An 18,203-nucleotide genomic window follows, 5' to 3' on the forward strand; every position below is an offset into this window, starting at 1 on the left:
TTTTGTTTTGCTGTGGCCTTTATAATTTTCTAGTGTCAGAAATACTGTTGGTTCTCTGGAGTACTCTTTGGAATTCTTCTGCACTTGTGCCTTTCTTGAACCTTTATGTTTAAAATCAAAATGGCAAACAGTAAACACCGGCTTACTTATGACTACATCAGCTTGGGTAACACAGTCATCCTAATGTACTGTGAATATAGAATTATTTTTTTAATAATTTGGAAATAAAGCGGGAAAATAATTTTGAACATAGAGATGGCTGTATACTCTGTCTTCAAGGAATTGCAGGTGGGTACAGCAGAGCCTTGTGTAGTGTCTCTCTGAACACACTGTACTTGATACTTCCAAGCTATTTTTCCTGGGATACCTATGTATGTATTGTTTGGTTGGGGTTTTTTTAATGACTAATTGTAAAATGGAAGTGTACCTTTTTGTAACTGTGGGGTTCATGTTGAGGGAAAACTTGATTAATGGTCATGGTTTTGTGGAATAGGTGATTTATGTTAAGGGGTGCTACACACCTGAAGTGGAGTGTCATCTTTGATAAAGGTTTGGAAGATGCTTTGTCCTTTCCGGTTCTTGCAGGAAGGAATTTTATTGCTACACCCCTTACACTCATGCATCAAACACCAATGAAAGAAGAACAGCCTCACAAATATGTTTGCATTGTTTGATTTGAATTGCTCGACATTTTCCTTTTTTGTTTCCTTTTTTCAAAGCAGGGTGCTGGTGTGCTGTGGGATAAAGAAAACGTGGGGCATTCAGATCATTAACAGGCATTTTTAGAGATCTTTATCCTTCATTACTTTGCCCTTTAAAATAAAGGATGTCAGCAAGTTTAGAAAGAAAAAAAACTTTGTTGGTTGAGCTGACCAGTTCTGTAATTTCACTACAGCAGCTGCAGTACTGAAAATGAAAATCAAATGAGGAAGAGAGCTGTTGCCATTCAGCTAACAGTTTTCATTGAAAGTAAAAGCCTGTGGTCTGGTCTCTCTGCTGTTTTCATTTACTATTATGCTACACAAAGTGGTATTAATGTAAATGACCACCAAAGTCTCGTTTTGTGTGATGAGTACTGCATTTCCATTTTGCTGACTGACTTACCCTGGGAATTTCACTGGCGACCAGTTTTGCTTGAGGCCAATTATATGCTTCTTAAATTATTACTTGTGTTAAGGTTACACCTAGAAGTTGGGCTGTAAGTTCTAAGTCATATGGCTGTGGCTGAGTAGCACCTGACACCACACCATGTAAAAGCTTTTCCCTACCCTGAGGTGTTATTTAACTTAGAAGAAAATGACTCATATTGAGTACCCACTAAAATGTATCAAAAGGGAGTTTCTGCTTTCCTGTAATCTGGCACTGATAGTTTTGGTGCTGGCTATTGAAGTTTACCTAAACCTATTCTTTCTGAGCATAAACCTGAAGCAACTTTAGATAAAGTTATCAAAAGGTAGGTAGATGTAGGGCATTGGGTGGAGCTGGGATCCTGGACTGAGCAGGAGTCCTAGTAACAAACCAAAGGCTTCACACGTGGGCCACACATCCCTGGTAGTGCAAACAAAAAGTTTTGTTTGTGAAACTTGTTTTACCATGGGGAAAAAAAAAAAAAAAAAAAAAAAGACGATGAGACAACATGGGTGGTTTGGCTGCTCTTGCAGCAGTGATAAACCTAAATGCAAAGCAGTTTTGTCAAAACCCAACCTCTGACTGAAAACGCTCACTTTGGCTACTCTGAAGCTGCAGGGAAGGTCCATTGTGTGTTACTGGAGACTGTGCGGCCAGCCCAGGGCGTCAGCGAGCTGAGAGGTATGACAAATTCATGCCAGGGAAAACAGCTCGCACGCAGGCTTCGTCAACCTTGTTTTCGTGGCTTTTGTGTTTTGTAAACAAGTTGTGGCAGCTGCATGTGATAAATCCCTGCGCAGAGCAAAAATAATGACAATGGGGAGGGACTCTCCAGCGGGGCGGGGGCCGTGTGCCGCTGCCTGCCGGGGCTGGGCTGTCCCACATCTCCCAGGCTGTGCCATGGGCTCGGCGCTGCCTGCCGGGGCTGTGCCATGGGCTCGGCGCTGCCTGCCGGGGCTGGGCTGTCCCACATCTCCCAGGCTGTGCCATGGGCTCGGCGCTGCCTGCCGGGGCTGTGCTGTCCCACATGTCCCCCAGGCTGTGCCATGGGGTCAGCGCTGTCTGCCGGGGCTGTGCTGTCCCACATCTCCCAGGCTGTGCCATGGGGTCAGCGCACGGCCGTGAAGCCGTCGGAGCCTCAGCAGCTGGCCCCGCGCTCCGGGGGAGGGATCGGGGCAGGGAGGGCTGGAAGCCGGGCTGGCGGCGCGGCTGCATCCTCCCTGCGCTGCTGGCTCCGCTGAGAGCACCATCCCGCCGCCCGGGCAGAGCGCGAGGCGTGCCACCGCTTCGCTGAAGAAGGGGAAGCGGCAGAAAGTCAGCAGCAAGCACGGAGAGAGAGCGTGCGTGGTGGGGAATCAGTTTTCCCCTTGCAGATAAGGTAAGGCTGCAGCGGGAAGCCCAGCCCACAGAAGGTGCAGCGCAGCTGGGAGTCCAGGTGCACCGTGACCCTGCTCGGTGTTGCTTTTACACACCTTTGGTATTTAGGCCACTTGCAGTTAACTGTGTCCTGCCTGTCAAAGTCTCTTTTCATTCGCCATTTTTCTTCAAGCACTCATGCGGGGTTTTTTGGTAACCCTTGGAGTACTTTATATTCTCTCTAAAACTCATTTAGTTTCGTGGTTTTTTTGGTTTTGGTTTTTTTTTTTTTTTTTTTTTTTTTTTTTTTTTTTTTTTTCCCTACTTGGCATCTAGCAATTGTCAACTTCCCGCCAGGCTTTTTCCCAGGAGGCATAACTGGCACAAATGCAGCTCATGTTCACTCTTCAGGACATTACTTGTTTAAAGTCTCCTGTTCACCAACTGCCAGAGCTGTTACATCTCTATCCTGTTTCGCTGGTTCAGCAGGCTCTTCTCCCAGGAGCTCCAGCGTTCAGACTGGAGAAGAGATTAGATTAGCCACTCACTCTAGCAAAATGTCACTTAGAGCTGTTGCTGTTCCAGACATGATAATTGTACCCATGTGTGCTGTATGCGGTTCAATGTCTATTCCAGTCCCTGTCACGACAATGAGTGCCTGGAGTTCTGCTCACACAGAAAATCATGTAAACCGGTGCTAGCTATGCTACAAAGTAAAATCTCAGGCTGCTTTCTCCGTCTATACTTTGCACGCACTCCCGCTGACAGCTCTAAAGCCATTTTGCTCACCTTTCCCTTTGAAACTGGCTTTATTTGCCTTTAAACTCCTCTTTCTTTCTGAAGCTGAGGTGTCAGGTCTGGGACTAGAGCTGGAAGGAATCTCAAGTCCTGCCACAGATTTGCAGAACAGGGGAGCTTTCACCAACAGGTCGGCTTCACAGCCCTTTGTAGCTCTGCAGAGCTGCTTCATTGTGCAACATGAATCACAGTCCCTGAAGCTGATGCAGCCATGAATAAGTCGCATCTGCCTCCCAGCTAATCCACTGGATAGCAGGGCTTTTGCCAAATTCCCTGTGTTTCTACTGACAAACAAGGTGTTGATCTTTCAGCTGCTTACACAATGTGTAATAAACCTGTAAAAATGCACAGAGGTAGGTGTGCTTTGAATTAGTGACTTAACTGGGGGGAGGAGAGGGGGCACAGGTGGCAGAGTGTGAGTTGAATGAGTGCAGCTGACAACTATCTAACCCTGTTTATTCTTGGACAGCTTCCCTGGGACCACAGACCAGGGCTGTGGCTGCTTTCTCTAATTGCAGCCTGGCAGTGCCTGCCCTGGGCACCAAGCCCTATCTCTAGGTGTGTAACAAAATGACCCTCTCAGAGAGAAGAACCCTCGTCTGGGCATATATAAACCCTGCAAGTGGTTTTGGTTATGAGCCTTTCATCACATAATTTAGCTGATGATGAAGAGGATTGACCTGGCTATGGTGAGAGTGGGTCAGTCTCAGAGCTGTGGGATTTGTGGTAGATATATCTATGTTTGCCTAGCTTTTCTGAGTCTTTCCATCTCTGCAGTGTTGCCACACTGCTGGGAAATAATGCCCTGGAGCTCTTCCATCAGTGACATTTCACAAGTTGGCAGGACTCATCTTTGTTTTGGGAATATTCATTTTTATATGTTGTAGTGCAGAGATAATTCCCAACTGTGAGGCCTGTAGTTTTACTACTATGGTGTTCTCTAAGTGTACAGAGAATGTTTGATCCTGCCTCTGAAGTCCCTACAGCCTGATAGCTCTGTGGGAAATCGTGTGTCACACACTCCATACTTGCTTCTGCATCCTCCCCAAGACCAAACAGTTAGGGCCTGAGTGGCTTCCATTAGGGATAAGCAATTTGGTTTCTTTAACTGATGTGTCCTATCTAGTTTCAGCATAAACCAAGTGTTCTTCCCTATCTCAGCTTTTCCTCTGGTGTTCTAGCTCTTTTGCAGGAGCACAATTGTTCTTTTTGTTGATTGGCAAATAAATTTTAGTGCTTAGCTGGGGCTTTTGGCCTTTAGAAGCCTCTCTTGTAGAAGCTGTCGATGGAGAAGATAGTCTTGATCATAATTTGTCATCAGCTAATAAATTTTACCAAGATACAATTTTGTGTGGGTGTATATATATCTATACCCTATATATATCCTAGTAAGGATACCCTATATGTATTGCTCCTGGTATTCATATAAAAAAAAATAAACAAAATCACTTGGCTGATGTGAGAGGAATGTGATGTCCCCAAGCTTGCTTTTATGAAGTCCTATAGTTTGTCTTGGAAATTGTTCTGGACAGAAGACACATAACTGATAGTAAGGATCTCAACAGTTTTTGTAATTTTCCTGAGTAAGCATTCAGCTGTTTTGCCAGAGCCTGTAATTTCACTTCCTTTTCTAGCCTACAATGTTCTGATTGCTTGACCTTGTGTCCAATGTTTTATTTTGTTTTCTTTTGCACTTCTAGTCTCGTTCCTTGTTTGAACTCTCCCTCTATCATTTCTCTCTGTTTGACTTGAGAGTGCTTACACAATATCATGCATAGTCCATTTAACTAGGTTAGAGATATTTTGACTAGTTTTCTACTGTTTTGAAAGGCATCTGATCTCTGCTACTCCACTACACTAACCACAACAGCAAATCTTGCTCTGATGCAAACAGATCAACTTCTGTTCATGAGAGAAAGCACATTTTTTCTGTGTAGATAGCTCAGCTTTTTTCTAACTTCTGCTTTCTGTGTTGTGACAGGGGTAAGGCAAAGAAAGAAGCAATTAATAAGAAAATCCATTGGGCATTTTCAAAAATGGAGGGATTATTTTTAGTTTTGAGTCAGTGGTGTTGCTGGTTTCAGAGCGTGCTTTCAGAGCCCTGGCTCTGCCACCATGAACCTTCTCCTGGTGAGGTGTGAAGCAGACATTCCTCTGCCAACCTGAATGAAAAGGTTAGTTCAGGATATTGTATTAAACACTGCTTAGGCAGTTGCTTCTGTAACTCATCCTTCATGCTAAATTCAGCTGGCTTGCATTCAGCCAAGGTATTTCCAGTGATGTGCTGCCAGCTTTCTCCAAAGGCCTCCTCAAAAGTCTTTCTTCCTTAGCTAGTGATATGTGGAAAAAAAACTCCTGTAAATATCTCGGTTTAGTGTATAGAATTGCATCTGCAAAATACATATTGTCCATTGTAAAACAGTCAGTCTCTCCACCTCCTTTCCCCTACCAAACCTACCCTGACTCCTGCTACTGTGTCCATGGCACCTGGGACAGAGAGGAAATGTCCCAGTCACCCTCTGAAGGGAGAGTGACATGCCTTACCATCTCTTTGGACCCTAGGAGGAGGTGGTGGGAATGCAGAGATACAGGTTTGCATTCCCATGGGAGAGTTCACACTCGGTCCTGCAACACCTTACTGCTTCACCTGCACATGATGGTGGGCTGCTGGTGCTCCTGGGGAGGGCAGCATGTGAAGCCCAGCTGGGTACTGTGCCAACAGCCAGCACCACTCTCTGGGCTTCCTCTGAGGTGGCAGTATGAGCTTCAATAAAGCAGGAGGCATGAAAGGAGGTATGGGGGGCTGCGTCAATCTCTCTCATATTTACACTGATAAGCAACAGGTATCTCCGCTGTGAAACATTTAATTTCCTTTCCTTTTGAAATGCAGTGATGCAGAAGCTCAGGTTTCCTTCCACGGGGTCAGAAGAGCAAGGAGGGCTGCACGGATCAGCTGATGCCTGTGTTGGCCAGACTCTCCCCATCTGGCAGAAGTGACTCATCAGTGGCATGACCCAGGCACTCTGGGAGGCTTGTTGAGCTCAGGGGGAGTTTGACTTCCTCTACTTCCTTGAAGATTTGCCTTTAGTGCTTGCCTTACCGCAGCCCTCGTCTGCATTTGCTGTCCAACTTGGGCCTGAAGTGGTCTGCCCCAGATGCCTTCCCCGTGCCAGTCTCTTGTTTGAGGGTGTGGGGAGCTGCCATTGCAGATCTTGAGCTGCTGCCTCCACCTGGGGCTCATTACACACAGCTTCCTCTCCAGCTGCCAGGGGCCTGGACAGAGAGCAGGGAAATGGCACACAAGGCACTTGTAAAACCCTCAGGCCCTGTCTGCCATTGAAGGAGGAGCTGGCTGAGCCTCCTTCCCTGCAGGACAGGCTTCCTGCCCTAGGAAGTCCCCTGCTGTAAGGCAGCTCAGGAGATCTACCATGGAGATCTCAAACAGTGGCCAGTCTGCCCTGGCTAGGTACAGAATGAGAGCAATGAGCTTTTAGAAAACCCTAATAAAACCTTTTGGTTATACATAAGAAAAAAATAAGCAATCCTGCCTGCTCCCCAGCTCTGTGATTTGCCTAAACTTACTTCTCTGGAATACACTGGAGTTTGATCTTTGAGAAATGATATCTAAAAAGCCCGCATGTAAAAACTTAACTGTTCCAGTGATAGGATCATAATCTGCCTTTGATCCTGTAAATTGTTGAACCACAACTCTATTCATTGCCCAAGGACTGCAGGAAATGTACACAGGGTTATGCAAATCTCTAGGAGAGGGAATGTTTTGCAGGGAGGGAGGGAAGATGGTTCTTGCCACAACTGTCAGTCTCTGGACTGCAGCTGAATAGTTTGGCAGTCCCCGTGCTCTCCTGTGTCACCCCGCTGCCAGTTCCCACGGCTCCTACCCCTCTCTGCTCACCGTCCAGTTGTGCAAGTCTGCAGCGGCGAGCTTTTCTCAGACCTCCCCCTGCGTGCGCTGGTGGCGTTTACAGGCACAGTCTGCAAGCTCAGTCCTTCGTCTGTATTTTTCTCCAAGCCACCACTGTGAGTGCAGTGTTCATGTTTCGCCTCTAAATCCCACTCTTTTGCCAGCTGGGGATGTTTGCTCGGGGTGGGTCAATCTGATGGTAAGACAGAACAATTTCTTTTGGGAACCTTGAGGGGAGCTAATCCTGCACCAGAGCCCAACCAAGGCAAGACAACAGCAACAACACAACAGGGACATGGCCAGCAGATGGGGGGCTGTGAGACAGGATTTTAATTTTGTGTCAAATGTGAATGTTACTCTTTCCCAGACTTGCAAAAAAATAATCAAACACTTTTAAAGACACAGGTTTGGTGTAGTGTGGGAGTACATCCATCATCAACACCACATTCAAAACAAGAGTTCTTGACATTGCAACCATGGCTCAGGATAACAGATCTTGATAAAAAATAAAAATAGAGGTTCTTTGATACCTTCTCTGGTTGGTGTGGTTTTTTGTGTTTGTTTTTTGTTCTTTTTTTTCCTTTTTTTTGTATGTAAGCTAAGTGGCATGACACTGGACTTTGGTACTTCACCCAATTTACTTTAATTTGCATGTTGAAGAAAGATCTCAAAAGGGCAGGATGAGCCCACCCCTGCCCAGCTGCCGTGGCAGGGCTCCCCTGGCAGCCATGCCGTGGTGTTGTGCTGTGCCTGCGAAGCACAGCCCAGCCTTTTCCATAAGCTGCACACACAGCACAGGTACAGGGGCTGCACAAACCACAATGTGGGGCAGTGCTGCATCAGCTGGGCAGGAGTTTGTTTTGCTGTTTCTGTTTGGTTTTTTCACCTCGGTGATAATTCTTACCCAATGCGCGATCTCTGCTCTGTGTACTTTACTACTCCTTGTGATAATCAAAATCCGGCCCTGAACTTTTTCACTACAAAGGAAACATGAACTTTGCCCTGTTGGCTGTTAACAGGGCACTCAGTGATGCCACAGCCTCTTCTCACGTGCAAAAACCACCAAAGTCTGTGGAAACCAGGGTTATGCTGATGACAGAACGCTTATTGTTTTTTCACCAGTGCGGCTGGAGATCAGGTACCTTGACATGGACATGAGGTTTCTGGTGTCCGACTCCTCTTAAAAAAGGAGCAGCCACCCAAGCAGTTGGTGGAAAAAGCCCTTTAAACACCAGGACCGCCAATAATGTGCTGTGCACGGCTCAAAGTGCAACCTGTGGTGGGTCCAAAGCGCTGAAACATTAACCAGACCTTGGGCCACCTTCTGTAGTTGCCGCTGGTGCCCACACCCGGCTCCCGGGAGCGGGAAGCGAGGGTGGCACGGCTGTGATCCGTGTGGAGAGAGGGCGCAGCGGTGTTTGCACAGCGCGGACGGAAGCGCCCGTGCTGGCCCGAGGCGCTGGGCAGCAATGACGAGGTACGAGCTCCCCGTGCGGAGCAGGGCGAGGCCGAACGCTTAAACCCCAGCCTCAGCTCTGCCACCAGGGCTCTGAGGGACACTGCAGTGATGGTGGTGGTGGTGGTGTGAGGCTGTCCTTCCCCGTCCACTCTTTTGTTTGCAGGTATAACCTGCCTCAGGTGAAAGCCCTGACTCTAAGCCTCCCCCTGACCCCAAATGAGGTAAGGCTTGTGGGAAGAACAAATATAATTTATGAAATTGCAGGCTGCAATAGCAGGGGGAAAAGAGAATGCTAGAGCTGCTTGTGGCCCCACACCTCAGATGGTTTGGAGCTGGCTGGTGTTTTGGTGGTGTTTTCTTTTTAACAGTGGTGAGGTGTCCTGGAGATCAGATGAGGAGATACGAGGAGCCGGAAAGCATTTCTGAGCATTCAAGTGTTGAAATCATGTTACTGCTCCCTGAGCTCAGCTGACACAGGAGACAGGTAAATACCTCCCACTGCCCAAGTAGGTGACAGTATATAAATCTTCAGAACACTCTGAGGAATAACAAGTCTTTTGCAACTTTGTCTTTGAACTCTGAAGATGGATGATGCATGACGGATGGCAGAGGTGCCCAGCCATATTCTGAGGCATAGCACAGCTCCCAACTCCCTTGCAGAGATTTTATCCTCAGCTGGAGGGACGGTACAACAAGCTATGTGTCAGTGCTGACTCCTGCAGCTGTAGAAACTTGTCATTTCCTTTCCAAACACCAACACCCTCAGTGAGGCAGTTGGCCTTGGGCCAAAAGCCATTCCTGTAGTGTCTGTTCCTGCTATGTACATGTGTTATGTTAACTTACCTGATTCCTGATGTGGATTTCTCCACAACCACTGCCACATATCTGTGTCTTGTCAGTGTGGTGGCTTTGGGAGCAGCCTTTTCCATTATCAAGCCTTAGTGTGAGTTTACCTGAGAGCATGTCCCCGTTCAGGGGAGCAAAGCCATGCTCTGCTCTGCTTGTGCTGAATCATTGTTACCTGGCAAGGGTTTAGGAACTGTGAGATCTTTTTTTTTTTTTTTTGTAGCATATTACAGCTGCAGAAAAGGTATTGGATTCTGGGTTTACATCAAAAGACTAGTACTTGATCAGGATGATAAAATATTTAGGTCTAGAACTTTGCCTTCACAGCTCTTTGGAAAGTAACTGCTCTAGTAGTAGTAGCAAAAGAAAGGACATGCTCATTTATGGTGCTTTAAATCAGATGAATCATTTCCGAAGACAACAAAACTGTAGCAGAGAGCTCTGGTGCAGGGCTCCTTCTTGGACTGTAAACACTGCAAGACAGAAACCATCAATATTTACACAGTGCTCAGCCCAGCATACTGCAGCTTCTCTGGTTGGGCCTTTGGAGGCACTAATAGGAATATTAAATCATGCTGAATACCTTCTTGCAATATTTACAGTTTAATGATAACCAAGCACGTGTGTGCTGCATACTGCAGATTGTGACCATGCAGCACCAGAACCAGAAAGCCTGCCACAAGGCCAAGCCTTGTGATATCCTCCCCCTGCTCATCACACGTGTGCTGCACCCCTTCTGGTGCTCCCAATGTTCATCAGAAGCAACTTAGAAGGAACGATGCAAGAGTAAGTGTGTTACTGTGTGAGCTGTCACCAGTTGTGCCAAGGACTGTGGATTGAAAAGTCAGGGGGGAATAAAAAGCATTAAAAGTACTACTGCTGCGTTGCCCTGCGAGCTTACAGAAATGTGACACAGAGGAGAATTAGCCTTTTGTGGTTTCATGTTTCCCTGACCTTTTAAGAGAGAAATAAAAAAATGGATCCGACTTCTGCTCTCAGTTACAATGCTGAAAGTCCAGAGCAAATACACTGGCTCCTGAGATGTGAGAGCAGAGTTTCACGTTGTCTATTGAAAAGCAGAGAGAGAGCTGAGGTGTAAAGACAATTTAAGAAAAGCTGTGTGAGTTCAAACATAAACCTCCATCCCAGGCAAGTGTAATTATTGGTGTTTGAGTGTAATTTTGGTGTTCAAGGAGATCCTTTTGACCTGCTGTGGTGAGATTTCTGCCACTGGTGTCAGTGTGAGGTAGAGCAGAAAACACGTGGCTTCTAGAGCACAATGCCCTCGTACGTGTGAGTGAGGGATGTGCCACAAGGGAGGACTCTGGGCACCAGCACTGCAGCTGACAGCCCCTGGCAGTGGCAACTACCCCTGATGCATGTGGTGGCAGAGATGCTGTGACAGCACCTGCAATCACACCACTTGACACTTGGGAAGGCCTTGAACCGTTAGGATTAAGCTCACACGTGCTACTTGATATGAAAACACTTCCAGTTAAAAGTCATTTCAGAATTGTTATTTTTGCTTATGCAACTGTTGACAAACAAAATCTGTTTGGATTATACTTTAATGACAAACTCTGAGTGCTTCAACAGGTTTTCTTTGTTTCTTTTATTTCCCACCTTCCACTAAATTAAATTTTTGTCTCAGAGAGAGAAAATACAGGAGGTGGACTGCTTCCTACCTGAAATCCCAGCACTGCCTGGCAGAAGCTGACAGACATGAATCATCACAATGAATGCAATACTGCACACAAGTAGCTTTTTTTTTTTACAAGCACAAGGTTGTTAAGCAAAGGATGAGAAACACGTGGAGTACACTGCAGTTTGCTAATGTATGGCTGGGTTCCCAGGTTCGTGTACGTTCTTGCAGACAGGCTGCAGTTGTCATGATGCTATTGCCAGGAAAGATGTAAACAAAAGGAAACCTCTTGTCAGTTGGAGCATTAGGTTAGTAATACAAAAGAGTACTTCATGGAGCCTTTCAGATCGATACACGTCATCTATTTGTCAAAGATGTTTTGCTCTCACGTGTAGTCATACAGCCTCTGACGTAAGTCACTGTTTTCTTGCATTTTTTAAATAACAGCAATATTTACTATGTAGTGAATCAGGGCAATGAGCAAGATGACAGGATCCTCTTGCAGAGGATCCTGACTTAAAATTCACGTGTTTTAGGCAAAGCATTTCTGGATTCACTTGAAGACTGACACATGGACATGTTTCCATTGAAGTTGCTACAGGTTTGTCTTTATGTATGCCTCCACTAAATTTTATAGCCGGCAATTAGTCTGGGATGAAGTCTGGTTTCTCTCCCAACACTGCAAATGCAATTGTGTAACTTCACTAAAATTCCAAGCCTGGTTCTTATGCTGGATTAAAACAGTAGACAGCGAGATGAAGAGAGAGGTCACCCTTTCAAACTCTTCTTTCCCACCATGACAGCTTACTTCATGGAAGCAGCAGCCATCTGATCTGGATTACTTTTGGGTTGTGTTTAATGCACACCACATTCCCCTAGAGTTGCCACAGCTCCAATAGCAAAGCCCTGCCCTGTGCAAGGCCAGCTGTTGCCCAGGGGCTTGTATCTCCCTGCCCTCAGCTGGCACCATGATACTGCCCTGCAGCTGATGCTACCTCTGAGGTTTGTGGAAATTGTGGAATTGTGGTCATGGTGGCACTGATGCACTGGGAAGGGAAGTCGCATATTTAAAAACTATTTACTGAAATGCTGCTCCAAGGTGGGAAGGGATTTCTCCCTTCAGCTGTTGCTACAGGTGTGATTGTCCCACAGCATAGCAAAATGCCATCGAGTTTTAGTGCATCATCTGTGAGCTGTCTGGCCCATACAAATCTTTCCCCTTTTGTTGTCAATTATTGACTGGAGAGATGAAGAATGACACATGCTTAAGTGCATCACTTATCTCAATTTCCTTCCCCTTAGGCCTACCTTAGCCAAGATTTACCAGAACAGTCTATGAAATGAAGAAATTTCAGGATTTTTTTTTTCAGGTAATAGGAGTTTTCTCCTGAAGACTGATGAAAGGACTAGAACACAGTGAGTTATTATTACAACCAGTTATTTAAAAAAAAAGACAAAACAACATGCTGTAAGATAACCAATAATAGTCCAACTTGTGCAATACAGTAACTTCTCAGCGCTACAAAAAATGAGGGGTGATCACAGTCCTGAACACTCATAAAGCCATTCCAGATTGCAACCATGAGCACCCATAGTCAGTTCAACAGAAAAAAGTAAGACATAGTATTTTAAGGACAAATTTGGTAATTCTGTAGTTTGAAGTCAGGGATTCACAGGTTGGACATTCCCACGGGGAAAAAGTTAGTTACATTGGAATGGGTTACCCTTTGATATTCAACATCTCAGCTCCCTAGTTACCATCTCCAAGCTAAGGTGTTTGCCTGAGCACATGGCTGTTTACACAGTGACTTATCTTACCTTGGTGAGATATTTGATACCCATAAAACATCCGTCACACTCTGTCCTACTGCTTTTCTTTAACTCAAGGCAAGACCCATCCCTCTTTCAAAACCTTTGACAGCTTTGAAATATGGCAGTGTTGCCATTGGTGTAGCTCAGGGGCCATGCAGTGGTTGCTCTCTCCAGAGGCTCCGCAACACCTCAGTACTTCCCCCTCTTTGAATAGACGTGGCAAAATCCATAATTTGTTTCCATTTTGCTTGGCTGAAAATGAGGAAAAGTTCGGCACCTTGTCACAGAGATAGTTAAGTGAAGAGTCAATACAATGAAGGCCTCTGCACCAGGAGTAGCCCATAACAGGTGGTGGCAATGTCACAGCTCAGCTTGTTTTTTAATATAGCTCTTTGTTTTTTTCTTCTTCTTTCGTGTGTGTAGTTTTTTTCCCTCTGGGTGGAGCAGAGCTGGGGAGGTGATGACTTACCTGCCACAGCTCGGTAGATCGCAATCTGGAACTGGCAGAGTGTTAACACAATGCCCCAGCAGAGCTTTTCTGTCTCTAATTTCAATGATTATGTTGTTACTGGATCAGTGAAGAGAACCATGAAGAACACAATTACCAGGAAGCCCTGTTCCTTTGCTCGCCCCTTTGTCTCACTGCAAACGGGGCATGTGACTCACGGAGCCATGGAGGGCCGGCTGTAATCTCACGCACTACCGAGAAGGGTGCTGTCCTCCGACGGGACCCGAGCGTGGGAAAGCCTGGCTGCTGGCTGGAAGGGCCAGCCACGTCATGTTCTGCAGCTGGCACCCAAATGCATCCTGATGAATCAAGTGAGAGCAGCTACCTTCTCCTGCCACAACGGTGGCCAAGCAGCCGTGCACAAGAGGGGCTGTAAAAACCTCCCTGCATGCAAAAACACAGGGAAGGGACTATGTTGTGAATGAGCTTACTGTGACAGCACAGCAATGTTTTATAGGTCACTGGCATGGCATCAGACTAAAGGGAGAGGGATTGAGGATCTTTCAGCTGTGAGTGCTGGTCTCAGGTTTGCTCAGTGCAGGACCATGGCCAGTGGGCCTGACCCGACCCTGTTATGTGATGCATAGTGGGAAAGAAGAAAATCACTTGCTCTCTGCACTCCAAGTCACGTATAAAGCTATGACCTCAACAATAAATACCAGTAGCAGCAGAGCAGCCAATATTTTTATCATTAATTACTATCAAAAGTGTCAGCTCAAAGTCACCAGGTTTGATAGGCGATCATGCTCCAAAGTGATGGCTGAAGTGAATTATTTGCCTATTGCGTGATGCAAAAACAATGTCTTGCAGGAGAGAACAGACATTGGCAAACAAACTGACAACAAGATATACTTCTGCGGAAGGCTTCTGATTTGATCTGGAAGGAAACATTGAGTATAAATAGGGAGAAAGTTTACCTGCATGAAAGGCGGGGTGGAGCCACGGCTTGGACTTCCTTACTCTGCTGCAGAACAGCATAAAAAATACCTGCTATTTTACTCCTTTGAGTTGTTTTCATTACAAAAAGGTACCAGACACTTCAGAAAGTTTTTGAAGTTATAAAGCATTTTTGCTCCCATCCCTGGTGCATCCATTTATCAGTGACTAATGAAAACATAAATTCCAGCATGTGACGAAAAATCCCTTCACCTGGTGTTGAGCAGAATTTTCCCTGCCCACGGATCTGCAGCACAAATCTTTCTGGTCTTTCTGTGTTGAGGGTCTAGGCATGGGCAGACAGTACACGGTGCAGCAATGGCACACTATTAATGTAACTACTAGGTACTACAAAGTGAATCAACCTGTTTAAATACTAGTATAACCATGAACAACATCATCCAGAACATGTTTCTGTGGGATTTGGTGGCTTGTCTTTATTTCACACTGTGGGGAAAAACTCCATCTGGAAGCAGGATTCCAGTGAAGGGAAAGTTAGCTATGCTTGCCAGGGATCTCTTTTGCCCCCAAAAATTCAGGCATCACAGGACATAAGCAGAAAATGAAAGGGAACCAGCAAGGGGAAAACCAAATAGGCTGGTGTCTTCTTGCCACATCTTTTGAAATCCCCAGTGTACCTCCTGGCATCTTCAGTGGGGTTTGGCTGGGTTCTGTGCAGAAGCGCCTTTGAAGATTTTGCTAAGGCTAGAGGCCTTGATCATGGCAACTTTTATGCCTGTGAGCAACTCTGTGCAGATGAACACTTCCAGGGTGCTCAGCAGGATGCTTCGGATGAGACTTTGCAGGGCTGGTCTTAGGCAATGAGAGCTTAAGAGAAACATTCTGCTTGTCATGCTTTTATCCTTGACCACATCAAATGCAATGCCTTGGCAGTTCTGGAAGAATGAATTTGCATTGAAAACCCACAGCTCTTACAAGCAGTGCATTAATTATTTTATTAATTTGCTCTTTTTACATTATGGGAAACATTTATCTATTTACATTTTCCTGTCCACACACAAACCAGATAGATAATCCTATGGAATCCCAAATCATTAAGCCATAAAAACACTCTCCTCTGTCTAAAGGCTTTCAAATTTGTGTCTTTTGTTTCAAATCAAAAATATTTTTAAAATCACATTTGGGAATGCAGGTAGGCCAGTGATTTACATTCTACTTAAAATTTGCATTTGACCATTTTCCTTAAAGAAACCCCCAAAACAACAACAAAAAAAAAAACAACCCAAAAAAACCACCCACCCATCCCAAAACAAAACAAAAAACCCCCAATAAATTCACAATGATGCAGTTTAAATTAAAATGATAGTGCACACCAAAGCATTAAGGGAACATTAATAAATAAACTGAAATATATTACAAATAAATTATTTCTATTTACCTTTTCAAATATTAAAAATCTTTAATCCATTTCTTCATCTTTCTTTACAAAAAGATTATGAGAATTTTATGGAAACATCTCCAAAAAATATAATAAATACCTCTTTTTTTTTTTTTTTTTTTACTTTTGAAGCAGGAGACAAAACCAACCTTTTCTAAAATTTCCCCCAAGGAAAAAAAAAAGCAATAGTTTAGTCCCAAGGTGAAACAGAATATAGGCATTTTTAATATACACTGGGCAGTTTAGACTAAAACCAAATAGTTACAAATTATACTAAAACAGATGATGGAGCAAATACACTAGCATTAGTGTTGGTAAATGAGTCAAGTGGTTAACTAGTGGCATTCTATGGGCAGAATTATTATTTTATTTTGTATTTTCTGGTATTGGCTGTATTTTTAATATTTTGCTAAAAAACTAGGCAAACCCTATTATAATAACCTTTCCAGTGCCAAATGAACTAACAAGCATTCAGCTAAGAATAAATTCATTTAAAATAGATACAAAAAATATTCTATGATATACAAATACAATAATTTGTAATGTACAAGACTAGATAGTCTTCACTTTTATGCTTTTACGGTGGGGAACTTGCTGGATAGAAATTTCTGTAGCCACTTGTCAACCAAAGTCTTAACTCATCTTTCGTAAAACGTTCACAAAACTAAGTAAGTCTGCAACACAGTTGTGAATGTGGACTCTCACCTAGGTACTGCTTTGAATACTTCAGTACAAATGAGTTCCAAATGATTAATACTTCCTATGACTATTTATGCTCAAAAGTGGCAGTTGGCACTATTACATACTGCAAACACGGTGATGTTTTGTTGCTGCTAAAAGTTAAACGCAGTGTTTCAAAACTAGCAAATACACTGGTATTCAAACGCTTAGAGGGTCAAACCTTTTGAAGCTCCTGTAACACCAAGCACTCTAGAGTTACACTGGATTTCTGATTACTCTAGTTAAAAGTCTTTTATATATTAAATTATTAGCCCTTATCTTGTAAACCACAGCAGTAAATATTTGTGCCCTGTTTATAAAGACATAGCTCAGATATCGATGGCTTTGAGAGGTAGCATATTCTCTAGTGGTTTTAGTATGCTCTCATGAAAATACTTCGTGCCAGAACATATTACCTCTCCTATTTTCTCGAATAAAATTAAATTAGCACCTGGCTATGATGTCATAGGAAAAGAAGCTGTCTGGCATGGTCTCGATGAATAGTTTCAGCAAGAGCTTAACTTTTCGATGACGATTTTCAATGCTTTTTAAGTGCAAGCTGCAGAATTATGCTGTATGAGCAGTGGGGTTTTTCACTGGTTGGACTGTCCATACAGGTTGAGCAGCCACGGGCACAGCCAGCCAGCAGTGGTGTCACCAGCAAGGGCTGTCACCTGTGTGCCTCAGTGGTGGGGCTGTCCCTGTGCTCACCGGGAGCAGAAGGCAGCCTGCCTTCCTCTCCCGCGAACCCCTGCCCTGGCAGACAGGGTGAAGAGCACGTAGGGAGCAGCAGAGGAGCCTGGAAAACATCGCTGCAGGACAGCACTCGCGCTCCTCTGCTCACACCAGTCCTGTCACCCAAAGCAGCTCACGCTAATTCTGCTGGCAGCAGCACATGCCAGTTTAGGCACGCGTGTGCGCACTCACACACGCTCACACGCACGCACACAGCTCGCTTTCAGCAACATGCCTGACATAGCTTTCCTAGGGTTGGCACAAGAGATTCCAGTAGCAGCGTGGTCGGCATCATTCCTCATCAGAGGAGCTGGAGGACAAGCCCCTGCCCCAGCCAGAGGTGGCTGGAGGGGACAGACACACTGGAGCTGACCTCTCAGGCTCCTCTCCAGCCCTATTATCTGCCATTTCCGCCCACTATTAATGAGCTACTTAGGATGCATATTTTTCATGATTGCAAAACAATGGCAGAAGCCAGGGTAGGAAGGCTTGTCGTGAAAAATATTAAGTTCATATCGATCCCATAACTTGTGAAAAATAGTCTATTGTTCTTGCTTAAGTGAGTACTTTATAATATTAAGAGGAGGCTGTATTAGAATTTTTCTCCTAGGTATGGAAGGTTTGGTGATAAGCAGTCTGAACTGTAGCATACAACCTGCTGTGGATAGAGCAAAGCAAGCCTGGCCTGGAAAAGCATCAGAGGCTCCATGTACAGTAATTCACCTACAGGTGTCCGTGTGTGGCTGTGTGGACGTATGAGATTGGATGGTCCCACCGAGATTAAGACATCAACAAAACCAAGCTTTTTTTCTTTTTTTTTTCTTTTTTTTTCTTTTTTTTTTTAACCAATATAATCCATACAATACAATACAAGAGGAATTGACAATACAGTACAATTTTAAAAATTCTTAATACTTGGACAAGAAAATCCTTCTTTTATAT

The 18,203-nt window shown here is 44.7% G+C and overlaps 1 long non-coding RNA gene across 1 annotated transcript; it reads left to right on the forward strand.

Moving 5' to 3' along the window:
- Positions 1-8,528: 8,528 nt before the first annotated feature.
- Positions 8,529-18,009, forward strand: LOC134549935 (uncharacterized). The gene is made up of 4 exons (XR_010080214.1): positions 8,529-8,681; positions 8,827-8,884; positions 9,032-9,147; positions 17,872-18,009. It is a non-coding gene; the product is annotated as an uncharacterized LOC134549935 (long non-coding RNA).
- The last annotated feature ends 194 nt before the right edge of the window (positions 18,010-18,203 follow it).

Source organism: Prinia subflava, chromosome 1 (assembly GCF_021018805.1).
Source record: "Prinia subflava isolate CZ2003 ecotype Zambia chromosome 1, Cam_Psub_1.2, whole genome shotgun sequence".
NCBI lineage: Eukaryota > Metazoa > Chordata > Aves > Passeriformes > Cisticolidae > Prinia > Prinia subflava.